General features: G+C 35.3%; 1 protein-coding gene across 7 annotated transcripts in view; it reads right to left on the bottom strand.

Moving 5' to 3' along the window:
• Positions 1 to 16865, bottom strand: part of LOC118271711 (rho GTPase-activating protein conundrum) — an 89641-nt gene that overhangs the window by 43920 nt on the left and 28856 nt on the right. The gene's annotated exons all lie outside the window — the stretch shown is intronic.

Here is a 16865-nt window from a genome sequence, read left to right as displayed (position 1 = left end):
CATCGCTTTTAATTTGTTCTGTTTGTTTTATTTCTTATCTATAAATTGGTGATTCTGATTTAAATTCCTGGTTAATGGATATTTTATTGAAGTGTTCAAAATATTGTCTGTATTTGTATTAATAATAGCCTGTTTGAATAAGACTAACAAAAAGTTTCCTTAACCTACTTCCTGCAGATACTTGTAACGTTTGCTTCCATCCATTCATTCATCGTATTATTGTCACAAATAACATAGTATCATGACAGTTTGATATTATCTAACACCTGTGCACATAATGCCCATTATGTCTATAGTAATTTGTTACATAATTCGCGTTAATCACGAATTAGTCACCTCCTGTAATGTCCGCCATTCACTACGCCGACTGAACGAATCTGTTATTCTCGGTCAAACTTTATATCGTGTTTAATGGTTCTTGCTAACTGTTTGTGGTAATTAAAAAAAAACTTTGTCACCATTACGAGAGGCCGGTTTTCCTCAAATGGTAATAACATGAATACATTAACATTTCGCAAGCAGTCGCTATACCGCAATAAGTATAATAAGATCAGCGAGATACTGACAGACCCTTATTCCGAAATTCGGACATATATTCAGACTTTACAGAAATACCCAATTTCAAATACAGTTCAAAGTTGTAACCCAAAAACGACGAGCACGCCACCTGTCGCAGCCTCACCCAATTAATTCGAACTCAATTATTATTTTTTCCTCTCCATAACAATTAAGGCGTTACGTAATTGAGACTGTAATTTGGTTTATTTCTCAACCAATTAAGGCTCCCAAATTAGTTGAGTGTCGGTACTAAGTGCTCCTTACGCAAGTACCACTAGATAGAATATACAAGATTACAAGTACTGCGCCCTGTCCTCGATGATTTACTTTGTGAGACCACCTCCGTGTGGGAGCAGGTGGTCTTGTACGATACATAAGGAACCATTTTCCTACAGACAATGAAAGCCTATTGTTTCTTCAAAGGGGAGACAGATGCGTGTGTTGAATGTGACATTTCATTTGCTAATGATAGTCTCGGAAAAACGGGCAAACTGTGGACTTGCGTGTGAAACATCGTACTCCGTACTTCATGGGATGTTACTTATAATTTTAATTTCAATGATTTTTTTTGCTTTTCGTATAAGCTCATTCAACAAGACAGATCCGTATCTACACCCTACTCTCTGTCCTAGCAAAGTTCATTAAAGTCAGCTCACGTTGGTCCCGACAGAGAGCTGCGCACGAAAGCTGGCGTCTCTCGCCTCTCGCTATGAATGTTTCCTCCACAGCCCACATACAGGCACAGAGACAGCAGCGTTGGAGCGTTGGCATCCTGCGCCGTTTCCGGAGCACCCACCGCCGCCATCTATACGTGTTATTGTCACAGGGACGGATTTAGAACACCGCTGTACATATTTGTCACACTAATTACCTACGTGGTTATTTTAATTTTATACATATGTAAACAGCAGTGTATTTCTATGTACGTATTTGTAGGTATAAGGAAAATAATGTCTGATGTTTATATATGTCTTGTACGAAACAATATAATTAATTCAGTAATTGATATATGACAGGAAAATATTGGATTTATTATCGAACAACCTGCAGTTTGACTACATTGTTATTTATAAGAACATAAATATCTTAAGTTTTTTGCTAAAACTACAACCATTTATTATTGAAAAAACAGGTTGAGGACAAACAATCATACGCATCCGCCAATAACAACACTGTATTTCACCATTAAAACAAAATTAATGAAAACGTAGAAGACATAAAGGAAATCCTCTCATCCCGCTTCCTATAAACGAAATAACAAGTTACCGTTGTTGTAACAAGGGCATAGGAAATGATGGTGATCATCACATCACATCACATCAGACAACATCAGGTAACTGGACATACTTAGCGGGGCTGAATTAATTGATGCTAACATTTGCTTGATTTATTCGACATTAAAAAGAATGTTACTGCTGATGAAATTACTGATAAACAGTCTTATGTTTCAGATTAATTTACACTGATTAGTAGAATCCAGTTAAAGATAATTTGGTTTGTTTATGATCTTGTTTCGGGATAACTACTAAAATTAACCGACAGATTTGAACAAATATTTGATGTATACTTCTATTATCACTTTAAACACACACACGAAGAGTTCACGAGTGAAACAACGATGCACTTTGTTACTATTATTGTGGGTTTGATGTAATAAATAAAAACAGATGACAAGATAACATAACGGAGATCATCCAGACACACAGACAGATACGAGAGATTAAACTTCAGGCACTATGAAATAACACATTCAAATTCCATTTACATTCCCATACATATTTAACTAAGACAAAGAAAGGCATGTCAAGCATGCCGTTCGGTTTCCGGAATATGCAAAAATATACAAACTGAGTATAAGTCACTGTGACAGCTGTCAGATGAATGAATATAAAATGTCAAACAATTTGCATGTCATTAATATGCACAGCTAATGGGCCACGTAAATGATTAATAAAACATTAATTATGTGAAAAAATGTCGTTTAAATAAATGCATGTTATGACTTGTGATTGTGGCTATCGAATATGAAGTCTCGGATTCGTTTCTTTAGTCAAGTAAGCGTACTTTTTGAGTATACCTAGTATTTGTGATACCTGTACTTGTCTCAGTGTTTAACATAAATATAGGTCTATTATATACCATTACCGACCCATTACTGGAATAATAATCCTGATAATGGAAATAAATGAGTAATACCTAGTCTAGTTTCAATAACAAATTAATTGATTATAATCTGTACGTGCTACGCCATACACCATTGTTTAATCTGACCATAAACTTGATTCTCTCACGGAGGTGTACATTGACCATGAATATTGCTCACAAATTACTGATTCCAAGATGGTGATCCATCACACGCCATCACATCACACAGCCATCATAATGATGTGTCCAATTACGGCCCTGTGCGTGTTACAGCATTATTAACAGACTTTGGAATACCGAAATGATTTAAACCTCTAATCTTTGGACAGGCATCTATTTGTACTGCCATATTGTTTTCCTGGTTTGGCAAGTCAAATGAGTATAATCTTATTCTTATTATGGAATGTGATGACCAGATTTCTATGAAAGACCTTCGGGCTTCGATATTTGCATGTATTAACATTTCCGAGTATTCGATGCGTAAAGCGACGCCTATTAGCTATCAGAGTATACACTGATGCGAATATTATATGACATGGTATATACTCAACATAGTTATTTTGTCAATTATTTTATACTTCACATTTTAATTAGCCGGATGATTAGAATTCGATCAAATTATAAATTCTGGATCATACTTTGATGCCAGATAGTAAAGATTATACCCATTTTATTCGATTGTACTTCGTGTTTGGCTATAGATTCCTCCTCAATAGAGCGTATAATAATTCGAGTAGGTTCACCGCCTAATCTTATTATTGCTATGAGGATAAAAATAGAGAATATGAATGGGTGTGATTCGATGACAGATGTAAAAATAAATATATCGTATTCGTGAGAGCAGTCACGAGATCCCGGTGTGCAGCGTGAAGTCATCAGTGGTGTCTGATTGCGTCAGTACCTTTGTATTATCTAGTTGGCACATCTTTAAGATACAGATAATTTTCATATTCATGTACTTGAATGACCAGATACATGAGTGTGCTGGAATCTAGAGATGTATCGAGAAGCTATCGTTCTGCCTAGCTCTATGGGCCACAAATGTAAGTTTAAGTACCTATAACATTCTCTTGCTGCAAGTTACCGGGATTCCGGCTCGAAAAACAAGAGAAGTAACGGAGTGATTTTTAGTTACACTCCCACTCATCCAAGGCGAGAGCAATCATTGGATGACTTTCCCCCTCAAATAAAAAAGTATAACATTATCTTGTATTCTATGAACATAGTTTCAGAGAAGATTGGATATCATATAACATATCACTTCTAAATTCGTTCATTTAGAGTGAAATTCACAAATCTTTCTATATATCTTTCAGGTTTTTACGCCGTGTATCATGAATAAATCCTAACTACTTACAATTAGACGCTGAGCTGAGACACGCAAAGACAATAACAATTAGAAAAAGTCCAGCTCAAACAAATGTAATTTCCAAATGTTCACTTTCTACTCTGCGACGGTTTCTGCGAATCTTTTCTTTTACTTGTATTTACTCGTCATCTGTTTGCTCATCGATACAAAGAATAGACGTAACATCTGACATAGGAGTTTCTACAAAAGTTGTTCCTCTATTTACTTATTGCGAATATTCTGACGCTGTTGTTATCAGATCACAGAAAACATTTTAATACAGTCCACACTCGTTAAGTCAAAATTCAAGGGACTCTTGAAATATTTCGAAATGTTCGAAATATCAAATGTTTCTGCCCTTTTCTCTCTGCAACTTCGAATTAACGAGTCATTTGGTTACGTGGCCATGGTTTTTCCGTTCGAATTACCGAGTGCACAAAAATGTATTGATTTAGTTCGAAATATAAATACATTTTCTAGGGACCTCGTGATAACTTTGAAGTATCGAAAGGTTCGAATCATCTTAGGAAGAATCGACTGTAATTATATTTTAGTTTTGGTTACGTACCGCTGAATTCCGAGTAAATAAACTAGCTGTCGATTACCTAGTCATAGTTGAGTCCTGTCATTAGCATACAGTAACCAGTCTGGTGTGACGTCACCGCCACTAATCTCTGTCCACAGGCTACTCGTACAAGTATCTCGTCACGATTATTTCTAGACAATCCCCAGACTTTACAAGCCAGTTTGACATTTCAATTTACTTACCAGTATAAACGACGGCCTATAACATAACGGCCCACAGATGTGCTAAAGCCGCTTGTCATAGTACGTAGAACTGACATTGTTTACTGGTGAAGATTGGTGTATTGTTTTTAGGTTTCCTCATAATATTTTACTTAAATATTCGTGAAAGTCAAATTATTATACAAGTCTTAAGGAACTACATAAACATAAAACATTAACTATAGGTACTTTTTAGGTTACTAAGTTTAAGTCAAAGATATTGAGACTGATATAGGTACGACAAATTATATCAAAGCTCATGTATGTATGTATGGGACATTGAACTTTTTATTCATTCGGATTCGACTAACATTTATCCTGTTCATCTTCGGCGGCAGGTAAGTTTGATATTGTCAGTAAGTAATTTACTAATTTCAGGTTGTTATGGATAAGACAGAAAAACTAATGAACACGAATGAGTAACATGGATACTAAGAAGATACATAATTTTGAACTCACAATAAAACCTGGCGAGTGAGCGAAGCTTATAAAAAGGGAAAAGTTGAATGAGCTCATCCCTCAGCAACCTCACTAATGGTCCGCGTTAAATAACGGATGTGAAGGAATCCATTTTATAAGTATTCTCGATACAACACACGATATATGAAGTTTCGGAATGCACTGGTGATGTCACGCGGTGAGTAAGTGGCGATGGACGCGTCCATGCAGTTTGTTTTAAAGCAGTTTTTTGACCAACGTTTTTATTCCAATGGCGAACCAAGAACAGGCGGGGAAGCAAAAACTGACGAATGACGAACGATACATTCAGTTGTACGTCTGTTGTTATTTTAAGATGTTATTGCTGAAAGGTTGAAAGATTTATTACAAAAATCTATATTTAACAACCTAACTATATATTTTTCCCTACGCACTACTTCTGAATCATTTTTACCCAGTCTACCTACATAACCGAGACATGCTCTACCTAGCACAAAATATGGACGTAAATTGCTAAAATATGAATGCCTAACTATAATATCTTTAGTGAATCTTCTAATAAGTTTCCAAGCAACAGTTTCTTACGAAACTTGCAATCTGAACGAATGAAACCAAATTCCAGGCAAAATGCAATAACTGCTGCCATTAAAAACTTTGCCCAATGCACTCTATATTATCTTGATGTGAGAATAAATTGACTCAAATGATGATTTACAAATCAAGAAATAGATTGGTCTCTATAAATATAATGTAGATGCACTTAATACAAATTCTCAAAATACTTGATGACAAAAAGTTAAACGTTATTTCGACACTACACTCTGGTCTTTTCCCAACTGGGTTGAGGCCAACAGTTGGGAATCCTCAGAGTGACTGTAATGGTATCTTCATGCACTTCATGAGATCACATCAGACTGTCTAGATGTCTACTATAAGGTAATACATACTAAAAGCATATAAAAACTACACAGTACCACTTCGATGTAAGATCGTTCTTCTCCATTACAAATAGACGCCTAGTATCTCAAGCAAATAAATAATGGACTGAGAGACGAAGACGAAAACACAATAATTCGATGGTAAAATAAATGAAGTAACAAAGGAAAACAGTAGTATACAAGTAAGGAAAGACGTTGAGCTCGACATATTCGCACGTAGGTACTTGCGACAGTACGAATAAAAATGCGTTATAATATGTATTACTCGTATGATATTGCCGATTAATTGCAAAACGGATGAAACCTACATATAACAAGAAATCAACAATGTCTTTCAGCTACTCTAATTCTCGTTGGTTCTTTACTTTTGCATGCACATTTTGGAGTAAAGTTGACATAACTGTACAATTAAGTATTAAGTAGTTTTTCAGAAATAGTTTTAAGATTATAAAACAGTTAACAACGACTGTTTACAATCGGAGTTAGTGTATAGTGTACGCAACGGGAGTGAGTGTTGCTTTAAAAATAACTTCATATTTTCCTAGTTCTAAAATTACGCAGAATCAGTAGAAAATAGACAATTATGAGAGTGTGAGTGTACGCGTGTGTGTGAATGACACGTTACATAAGGTGTAGCGTACACATTTACTTGGTACGTCACTTCCCAGCACATTGTGTAACACTGCTGACTAATTAGAGGCAACGATACCATCCCATTAATTATGAATAACCTGAAAACATTCACCAAATTATATATTTCAAGACAGGAAATAATTAATTTCAGTTTCGAATATAACGAGAGGATTCATGAAAAAATGCCTTATTAACTGAAATAATGTTCATCTAGATCAATTAATTTGAGAGATGCCAGTGCGCAATCGGAGCATCGCTACTTAACGCATTGCCTAACTTGTGCTGAAATAAATAATAAACATAGATTATGTAATTCACCAACCAATTTAACACAACATAGAATTAGGTATCACTTATCGCCGTGCTACAATATACAAATTCAAGAAGCATACTTATATACATTTATTCAAATCACAATTCATTACTTATATTCGAACATACAGTCAATTAAATACCAAATGCTAAGTATACATAGATAAGGATCTAAAGTGCAAGCAACCAACATATAGACAGATGAGTAATTAATTAGTTTTACATTAATCCTAGTACTCAGCGTCAGTGCTTAATGGTGAGATATCTAGCGACATGACGGACAGATTAGCATCGTCCTTGAGGCATGTCTGTCAATGTCATCAGTGCATCTGCAGGCTGTTAGTGCTGACGAATGATGTCCTAGAATGCGGATACTAGGCTGATACGCTATTAGTACTTATCTACAACTAGATTTAGATAATTCCGAGATTCCTGTTACATGTAACTTTATCTCAGTCTATCTGCCTATAAAGTGGATTAGCAATAGTAACTACAAACATGTTTGAAAGATTAAAATGTAAACTTGTTAAGTTAAAAGGCATGCAACTTGCAAGCCAATTGAATTAACCACGAAGATTAGAATTTTGAAATATTTCATTAAAGCTTTCAATACTACGACGACGAAATCCGTTATAATCTATATCTATACATATAATAAAATCGTAGAAAAGTGCTGTCTGTACATTGAAAATAAAAATAAAAAAAATAGCAGGGGTTATTGTTATGTCGATGTCGAACCCAAAAATGTAATAAACTTTTTTTTTGTCTGTTTGTCTGTTTGTCTGTTTGTCTGTTCGTCTGTGCGCGCTAATCTCAGAAACGGCTGATCCGAGTTGGATGCGGTTTTCACGAATATATTGTGGGATGCTTAAATTTACATATAGTGTTTGTTTCATGTCAATCGGTTCATAAATAAAAAAGTTATGTCAAATTAAAGAATCACGTCGAACATTCTATGCTTATACCATTAATCTCCGCAACTATTTGACGGATTTGGTTGAAATTTGGTACAGATATAGTTTAGAACCTTAGAAAGGACATAGATATATTTTTATTTCAAAAATCAAAAAATAAAAATAAGAAATAAATTATTTATAAATAATTCTATGTCGATCATTACACGACTTCGGTTCATGTTATTGTTTTAATTCATTGAAAAAAAGTAAATAAATAGTAAAAAGGTATGAAAAAAATAATATCAATATAATAAAACATTTAGTACAAAGAAAATGCTCTAACGGAGTATAGATAATTCTATGTCGATCGTTACACGACTTCGGTTCATGTTATTGTTTTAATTCATCGAAAAAAAGTAAATAAATAGTAAAAATGTATGAAAAAAATAATATAATATCAATATAATTCAACTTTTAGTACAAAGAAAATGCCCGAACGGAGTATAAATAAATAATCCAAGTTGTCTTTATCCTCGATAGATGACGTTGGGATCGAAATAGATCGCGCTATGGTTTCGTTACATTCATTTGGTTGGGTATCGGCCGAGCGCTTCGGTACTATCGTAGAAAAAGTGTATTATCAGTCGTATGATTATTTGTCTGTAGTGGTCCTGCTGTTTCGTATATTCTAAATTGGTTTCGTTGTATTTGTCAATTAATAAGTTTATTTGTTGGGTTTTCCTGGTTTTCTGGTTAAACTATTTAACGTAGGTTTAGTTTGATATCGATTATTAGTATAGTAGTTATAAAATTGTAAGTCTAATTTATAAATTAATTAGATTAGATTTAAGTCGTTTCTTTTAAATTATTTAGTTTAAGCTTGGTTATTATAGCATAGAGGATAGGTTGTAATATAGTTTCTTTTTTAATTGTTATAAATTCGTAATTCGTAGCTTTCTTTAGTTTTAAGTTAGTTTAAGTCCGTTTTTAAACTATTTTTTCAATGCCCTAAGTGAGTATACATCTATTAAATTCAAACGCAGAGCTCATTATGTTGATTTTTGAAGAGTTCCCTGGAATATCTTCCACATCTCATTTTTGAAGAGATCCCGCGAGATCGGGAACTATGTGGTTAAAACCAAAAATTTGCCGGAAGTCACTATTCCACGCGAACGAAGTCGCGGGCAAAAGCTAGTTCATAATATTGTTGTCCGAACATAAGTATTCCATTCATGCAGGGTACAACAAGTATTGAATAGTTGAGAAATTCACGACCAACTAAAATGTCAGCTAGTATTAAGTACAATGAGATTAATTTAAGCAAAAAGATGGGTACGATTTTGACCATCAAATCGATGATGAAATCATATTTTTCTTTGATAAGATTTAGATTTCGAAATTCTCACTCACTTATGGGGCGGAGTCCAGAAATGTAGTGTTTCGCAACTCTAGTTATACTATTCATAATTATCATCCATCGAAAAGTTCACCTCTACAGGTCAAAAACAATGTTATAAATACACAAGTAGCAATTATTATACTTAAGCCTTTAAACCTGAAATACAACAAGTAGATATATCGATTAAATATCATTATTCGATTTACACTTGCATTGTTCTTGCAATAATCGATTGGATTAACCTTTTTTATATGGCAGAGTATGACCTTTATGATTTCAATGAGTTACTCAAACGTTCCTACTTGAATGTGTTGCACATACAGTAACATTGATTTATATGAGCATCTCTGTATCGTGTGTGATCACGACATATCTACACAGTCCAAGATTTAATTCCATACCGAATAGGTGTAGTGTAACATACGATCATTTAATAATACCAAAATTAAAGCAATGTAAGTCCCATTTTGACAAAAACAAGATTATTATCGTCAACAGCGCCATCTAGCCAGCGCGAAAAATGAAACTGACGTTGCAAAACAAGAATTAATATGAATGCCACACATTATCTACGTATCAAACAGCTGCAATAAAACTATAACGTCTCGACTGTAATAACTTAATCCACGACAGACAATGCCAATAACATTTATTGTTTTACAATCAGATGTTAACGTAATCCTGTTCTGTCATTACGGTGCGACTACGAATCGATTTATGTAATCGATACTACAATCGTTTAACAAACAAGTATCGTTTACTGCTTCTACTTTACCAACAATTCTATCTTTCGATCTATCTGCAAATTGTAATAATTAAATATTTGATGATTTCAAAAGGCCTCAAGAGGCACTTAGAACCTTCGATCGTGGGTCATAAGACATATACAGACCATTGCAATACGGAGCTCGATTTTCACTTCTACACAATCATTTTACGGATTTGAACATCGTTGTTTTGTTAATCAGTCTTAATGTTAAGATATTCGCTTAAAGTAAGGATCGAGTGAGCAGACAATGTCCTTTCTACAGTGACGTCACGCATTCCTCGCGTTACTTTCAAAAGGTCCACATTCGCGTGCATCCAAGTCATCCAACATGCCGACTGCATCGCGCGCCATTGTCCACACATTCAGATAATACCAATAAAGTTAATTCTTCTTAAACATTTGCTTACATTAGCACCGGAATTTCGTTTCTTTTCTTTAAGCAATGCATTTTATGTAGGTAGGTACGTATGTAGAATTGTTTTAAAATTTTCTCTTTCAGTAAATACCTAACGTAAATAACTACCATATAGACAATTTCTAACTGGTAAGAATCTATGTAATATATATTGTTCACTTATGAACAGATAAATAAACAGATCTCTGCCTGCTTTAATTTAGTTGTGAAGCGAGGGAAATCTGTTTACTTGAAGTTTTCCTCTACCTGTCTCAAGGTGTCGGCAAATGGCAAGGAAAGTTAATCAGTAATTAACAGGGCACGACCGATAAAGGGCGCAGGCGCAGCGGCGTATGGTTGCGACACGAGTCGCAGTCTACTTGCCGGAGAACAATCGGTGACGCAAGCTGCGCGTGCTCAATCGTCCGCGGGCTATCACTCAGATAAGGGACTACACCTTCAACGTCTCTCTACTGGCGGACATCTTTTATTTGCCCTTTAAGTACTCTAGACATCGGGTAATGTGGATTGTTTTAATGTAAGGTCTACGGTCTCTAAGTGTAGACTGTACATGACGATTGGATTAATCGATTTGAAAAGAAATAAGGTCGTTGTTCATCCAATTGGATCCGATTTTGAAAAATTGTCTGTTTACTTAATTGTCTTACCGGCTTCCTATGGAAACGATTTTTTCTAATAAGATACATGAAACTCTGTCTCGGACTGAAGTTGCTGGATTGAACTTTCTACATAGAATGAACTTTACAAAGTAGACGCACCCAGTCGTTCATACAACAACAATGTTAAACATTATCAGAGTTTGCGAAACGTTGCAACGATTGCATCAATAATATCTGTTACCATACATCGCTATCTAATTTCGCGCGTAATATCCATAATGGCGGACAAGCAAGGAATTACATTATTTACCGGCAATTTGAGCGATGGAGCGTGGCGGCGTATCATTTGCGGTCACTATGCAATGGCTCATGTTCGGACCAAATTGCCATGTGCTGGAGTATTGGACCTCTTTACTGGTACACACGTACCTACTAGCTGCAATGTGTATTTGTATTGTAGGTGTATCTCTGATAGGTGGAACTATTGCAGAAAGAGAGCAGTAACACTGGTACATCTGAATGGTGAGCTATATTCTAGACACGTATAGTAACATGAACTATGTTCGATTGTCTGTTGTGATTTCACGACTAAACCACAAAACTGATTGTGATGAGATCGGACTTTGGAATAGGTTGGTCGAACACTACATAGTGTGGAGGGCATATCATTCTGCGACTGACCTAATTTGACCTTTGCGGGAGAGAATTTTGTTTTTTTAAACAAGAAGTATGTAATGTAGAAGTAAAATATAGTTATTAAGCTAAGCAGAAGCTAATTTCATGGGAAATCAACACATGAAAAAGTAATATATGAACTGTAAATGGCATTTTAATTACCGCATCGTATATTGATAAACAGTGTTACGTGTAATCTAATCACTATCACAATATTTTCATATCACTCGCAAATCTATTATTCCGAGCCATCTGATTACAACTTCATGCACATTATAATAAATATACTCTGTAAACAGTACTTTATCGAAATATACGCCCGAGGACATATGACGTAGCACCTGAATTATTTCAAACCAAATTAATCTGTAATACAGATTAGTTCATCCGATAGCCTCCGTAAAGGTGGTGTGATCGATAAAGCAATTGCTTAAGGATAAATAATTAAATGTTTACGTAGAAATACATTAAGTGAGGAAAATACATTTTAAAATCGATTTGATCGACATCAAGGAAGGAGGAATATCAGAAAATCATGACTTGTGTATGGAATTTATAAAATGTAGTAAACATTTGCTCCGATCTCCACACGTAATTGGCGACAGTTAGACCTCCCAACTTTCTACGAGAAGCAACCAGTTTTAATTAAGTAAACTGATAGCATCTGACGTTGTTACTTGCTATCGACCAGATTCTTTGATCGTACTAATAGTTAATGTAATTTAATGACTTATTTATTAGAGAACTAACTATTTGCGGAATGCGATCGTAAACAATTCATAATGAGCCGGTGCTTATGTAATACTTATAGAATTTCAAAATAGTAAAATGTCTATTTTTAATATCTATTTTTGACATTGCATTTACAAGTAGAATGTCGATTTAGAGTCACGACAAAAACATAATGGAAACATTAAAGTAGAAATATCTGCAATAGTTGTGCACGTCGGTAGCTAATTTACTTGGAATATTTATTTATGTGGAAAGAAAATTAAACCATGTAGTATAGGTACCTATTCGATTTTAATTCATTATTTGATTATGTAGGTAAGCAAATATACTGTATAAACCTATACTTTGTAGACATAATGGGTCATTCCGGATTAAAGTTGATGATAGATTTTTTGGCTTCGGCTGAAAGTCAGTGCTTAAGTTCGACATCAATAGATTAGGCAATCAAACATAATTATATTTATAAAACTTGTACAGAAGGTACCTCTACTCCATCCTCCACGTTGCCAGTTATTAAGATCGGCAGTAAGTGTGAACCATAAACCCACACTGTTCCAAGCCACGTGCACCGTGCACACACCGCGCGTTGCACTATCAGTAGCAATCACAACTCTCATTATAACTTAGTTGGCGTTTCCAACGATGATTGAAAACTCCACACAGATGACAAAACAATACAGTAGTTTGTGTGTGTCGATTTGTAGCACGTTAGTTTGCTGTTGTGGGTATTAATGGGCGGTGCCGATTGCTTACCATCAGGTGATCCGTCTGCCTTCCTTAGGTCGGCATACAAAACAACATTAAGACGATCCTCGTGATATTTACTAGCGAGTATCTCCAGTTATTGATTGATGGAGTGACGCAATCGGAGCAAAGCCCTCGGCGTGTACAACAACATCATCAATATAAGTACTTGTCACCGGCGAGATTTGTGATAACTGATATCTCGGCCGAGGAAGTAGCAACAGCTACTGCTTGGTTACAATCATGTGAACTTTGGTTGGCTGCAGCTTGTGTTCCAAATGCATTCTCTATTTAATACCTACGTCGGTATATTATGTGTTTCTCAGATTATTAACTAATTGAGTGAAACAAAACACATATTTTGATGCGAACTTTCCGCCAGTTTTACCCGCGTGTACTTTGCGAATGTGTAATGTGACTTTAAATAAGATCTTTCTAGATGACTACGAGATAAGCATTTACAAATATTTTCACATTCAGATCACACGCAGACCAAATACTTGAGCGGGGATTGCACCAACTACACGTTGCAAATCGAATCGACCGGTCGGTCTGTCGACCAAACCACGGCGTGAATCATGCAGTCAAGTTACAGATGTTTTAATAAAATTATCGACTCTAACATAACTTCCTTCATAAAATAGACCTTACACATCGACATACTTATATAACACTGCACACAATCACACTGGGAACATTGTCATTCATAATGTATGAACAACAAGTTCCAACCAAGTCTACGAGTGTAACACTAAACTCACACAACCATAAAGTTTTACGAGTCGACAGGCTGCAACACCACTCCAATACAAATAGGTAGCTGGAAACTGTCCAACTTAATTGTTGCAATACCGACCTTACTTGCTCGAGATATGAATTAAAGTGACATTGACACAATGGACTTACAATGCAATGTAGGATATAAAGTGAGTGAAAAATCTGAGAACAATTTAGAAACTATTTTTATTTATATCTAAAGCTATTGTTATTACTAGCCTTCAGTGAGATATTAATTTGTATAACAGTTTCTTATCGACAGGACACAGCAGTTGTCTACTTGATAAAAACAATATCACGGAAATGCAATATGGTGGCTTATACTGATACGTGGATACGTGCATAACTATGTATTTTAATAAGAAATTAATTCGGCACGATACGAACATACGCAGTCAACTTTTAATCAATTTTCATGTAAAAACAATCCGCACTAATCATGACGACGAAATCAATTTTGGTACGAATTTCAATAATGCAAACAAGTGCGCCGTCGGCTAAACAAACAAACAAACAAGTGACAGATGCGGATTGTATCGTCCACATGTATTGAACAAATAGCATCGTGCGTAAAGCAGATGAGAAAGCGAAGAACAAAGCTAACTGTTCCGACATTTAACCTTTAACGTCACGGGCGGGGTCTGAGGAGACCCCACGCGCTGTTTTTTAACGATAATTTTTGAAATTGTCTAGTTACGATCGCGTGTTTCCGGCTAATCTCAGTGCAACGCGAAACCTGTCGGCAAGTGGACGTACGTCGCTCTTGTGTTAAGGTAAGTTACATTTTTGCTTACGTGGGGATACCTGCAGACCCCACCCGTGATTTAACGTAGTTACTTTTTTCACCTTAGTTATATTTTTATTTGTTTGCTTTTCAGAATTGGTGTTGATAAAAGGAAAAATGAGTCGCCGACTAACTGAATATTAAATTGATCAAATCATACACAATTTTAGTGACTCGGAAAGCGAAGGCATAGGAGACACGCCTCAAGAGAATATTTTGGAAGAAGTGGGTGATATAAGTGACTGTAAATCTATACATAGCGAACATAATTCAGCGTCTGATCTAAAAATAAAAAAAGCACTATTGTATGTAAGTCTTGCAAAAAAAAAATTGCAAGCCACATTCAACAGCAATTACCTATCGTTTACCATGCCAACCCAAAGAATGATTTTCAACGTTAGTTTAGGTTAGTACATTTCAAGGCTTGTCATTTTTTTATTTATAATGTTTATTGTTATTTTTTCTTCTAATTACTTGTTTTTGATTCATATTTTATTAGGATAATTTAGTTAAGTTAGTCTGAAGTTGACTCTTTTGTTAAATTGTATTACATTAAACATGTGCTAGAAAATTATATCTAAAAGACCGTTAATTTGATAAATATATTCCTTACTCTCTAAATATTGATTGTTTTATGTTTAATAAATACTTTAAATAAATATTATAATGTCTTTTATTATAATCTAAAACAAATTTCAATAAATATTTAAAAAATCGGAAAATATATGTGAATTTATATTGGGGATACTTCTGGACCCCACGCGTGACGTTACGTTATTCTAAACAACGCGTGTACTTAAAGGTTAAGATCCATCATGATCAGCAGTCGTAATTGACGCACTGCTAATGAAATATTAGCTCCGCGAGAGAAACCCGCCCGCCGCCGCCCGCCGCCCGCCGCGCGACGCTAGGAACACGATAATTAATGTAGCGATACCGTCTCCCATTAGCGGACTAGTGACAGTCCACACGCGACGCTAAAAATACGCGGAGAAATAGGTGAGTGGAACAAATGTCCAGCCGCAGTCGGAGAGAACGGCAAAAAATAGCAAACCAATGAAAAACGCGACTAAAATAATGCTCAAGATTTAAAACAAATTGCCGTAATAGTAATAGTATGCAGGAGAGCGCCGGCTGCAGCTGAAAAAGAAATTTATTTAGAAACGCTTCGGATTCGGAACGAATTACTTTTTAGACGCGACTAAATCTGAATGTAGCACTAATGGTACTGATTTCACATTAAATTGTGAAATCAGTGACATTTGTCCTACAAATTACAACAAGACATATGCTGAACTAACCCAAGGAGTAAGTAACATAATGTTTGAAGAGAAAACAATTCGTACAGTCAACACACTGCATGTGCAACATCAATTAAACCCATGCTAAGTTTGGTGCAGATGATGTAGAGGCAACTATTAAAATTACAGACTGTGTAAATAATGCCATGCCTTTTAAGCAAACGGTAAATAATGAGCGCAATCAGGAAGCTGATTGGAACAACAATAATTACAAAAGTTCAAGTTTACGTGTCGATGTAAATGACGGCCGGAGTACAAACTGCGCGCGGATAGGTCAACAGACGCCCTTTGCAATGCGTTGTAGGTAAACAACATGGCCTCACACACATAGTCCCATTAATTACACAGCCACAGGTACAAAAAGAAGAAAATTCTCAATAATTGTGTTACAACGCGGTGTAGACAGCTGATTTGATACAATCCATTATAGGTAATGTAGATAGTGTGGAATATGTGGTTGATATAATTCTGTGAATTATTGTTCTATTTTGGTATTCATTAACATTGTTTATAACGCTTTATCGATATTTCCTAATTGTGGAGTACAATTTGATGACCAACTAGACACCAATAAAATTAATTCACAAACAATTTATGAATGGAACTCTAGACATCA

Source organism: Spodoptera frugiperda, chromosome 15 (genome assembly GCF_023101765.2).
Source record: "Spodoptera frugiperda isolate SF20-4 chromosome 15, AGI-APGP_CSIRO_Sfru_2.0, whole genome shotgun sequence".
In the NCBI taxonomy this organism is placed as follows: domain Eukaryota; kingdom Metazoa; phylum Arthropoda; class Insecta; order Lepidoptera; family Noctuidae; genus Spodoptera; species Spodoptera frugiperda.
This window is presented reverse-complemented; position numbering and strand designations above follow the sequence as displayed.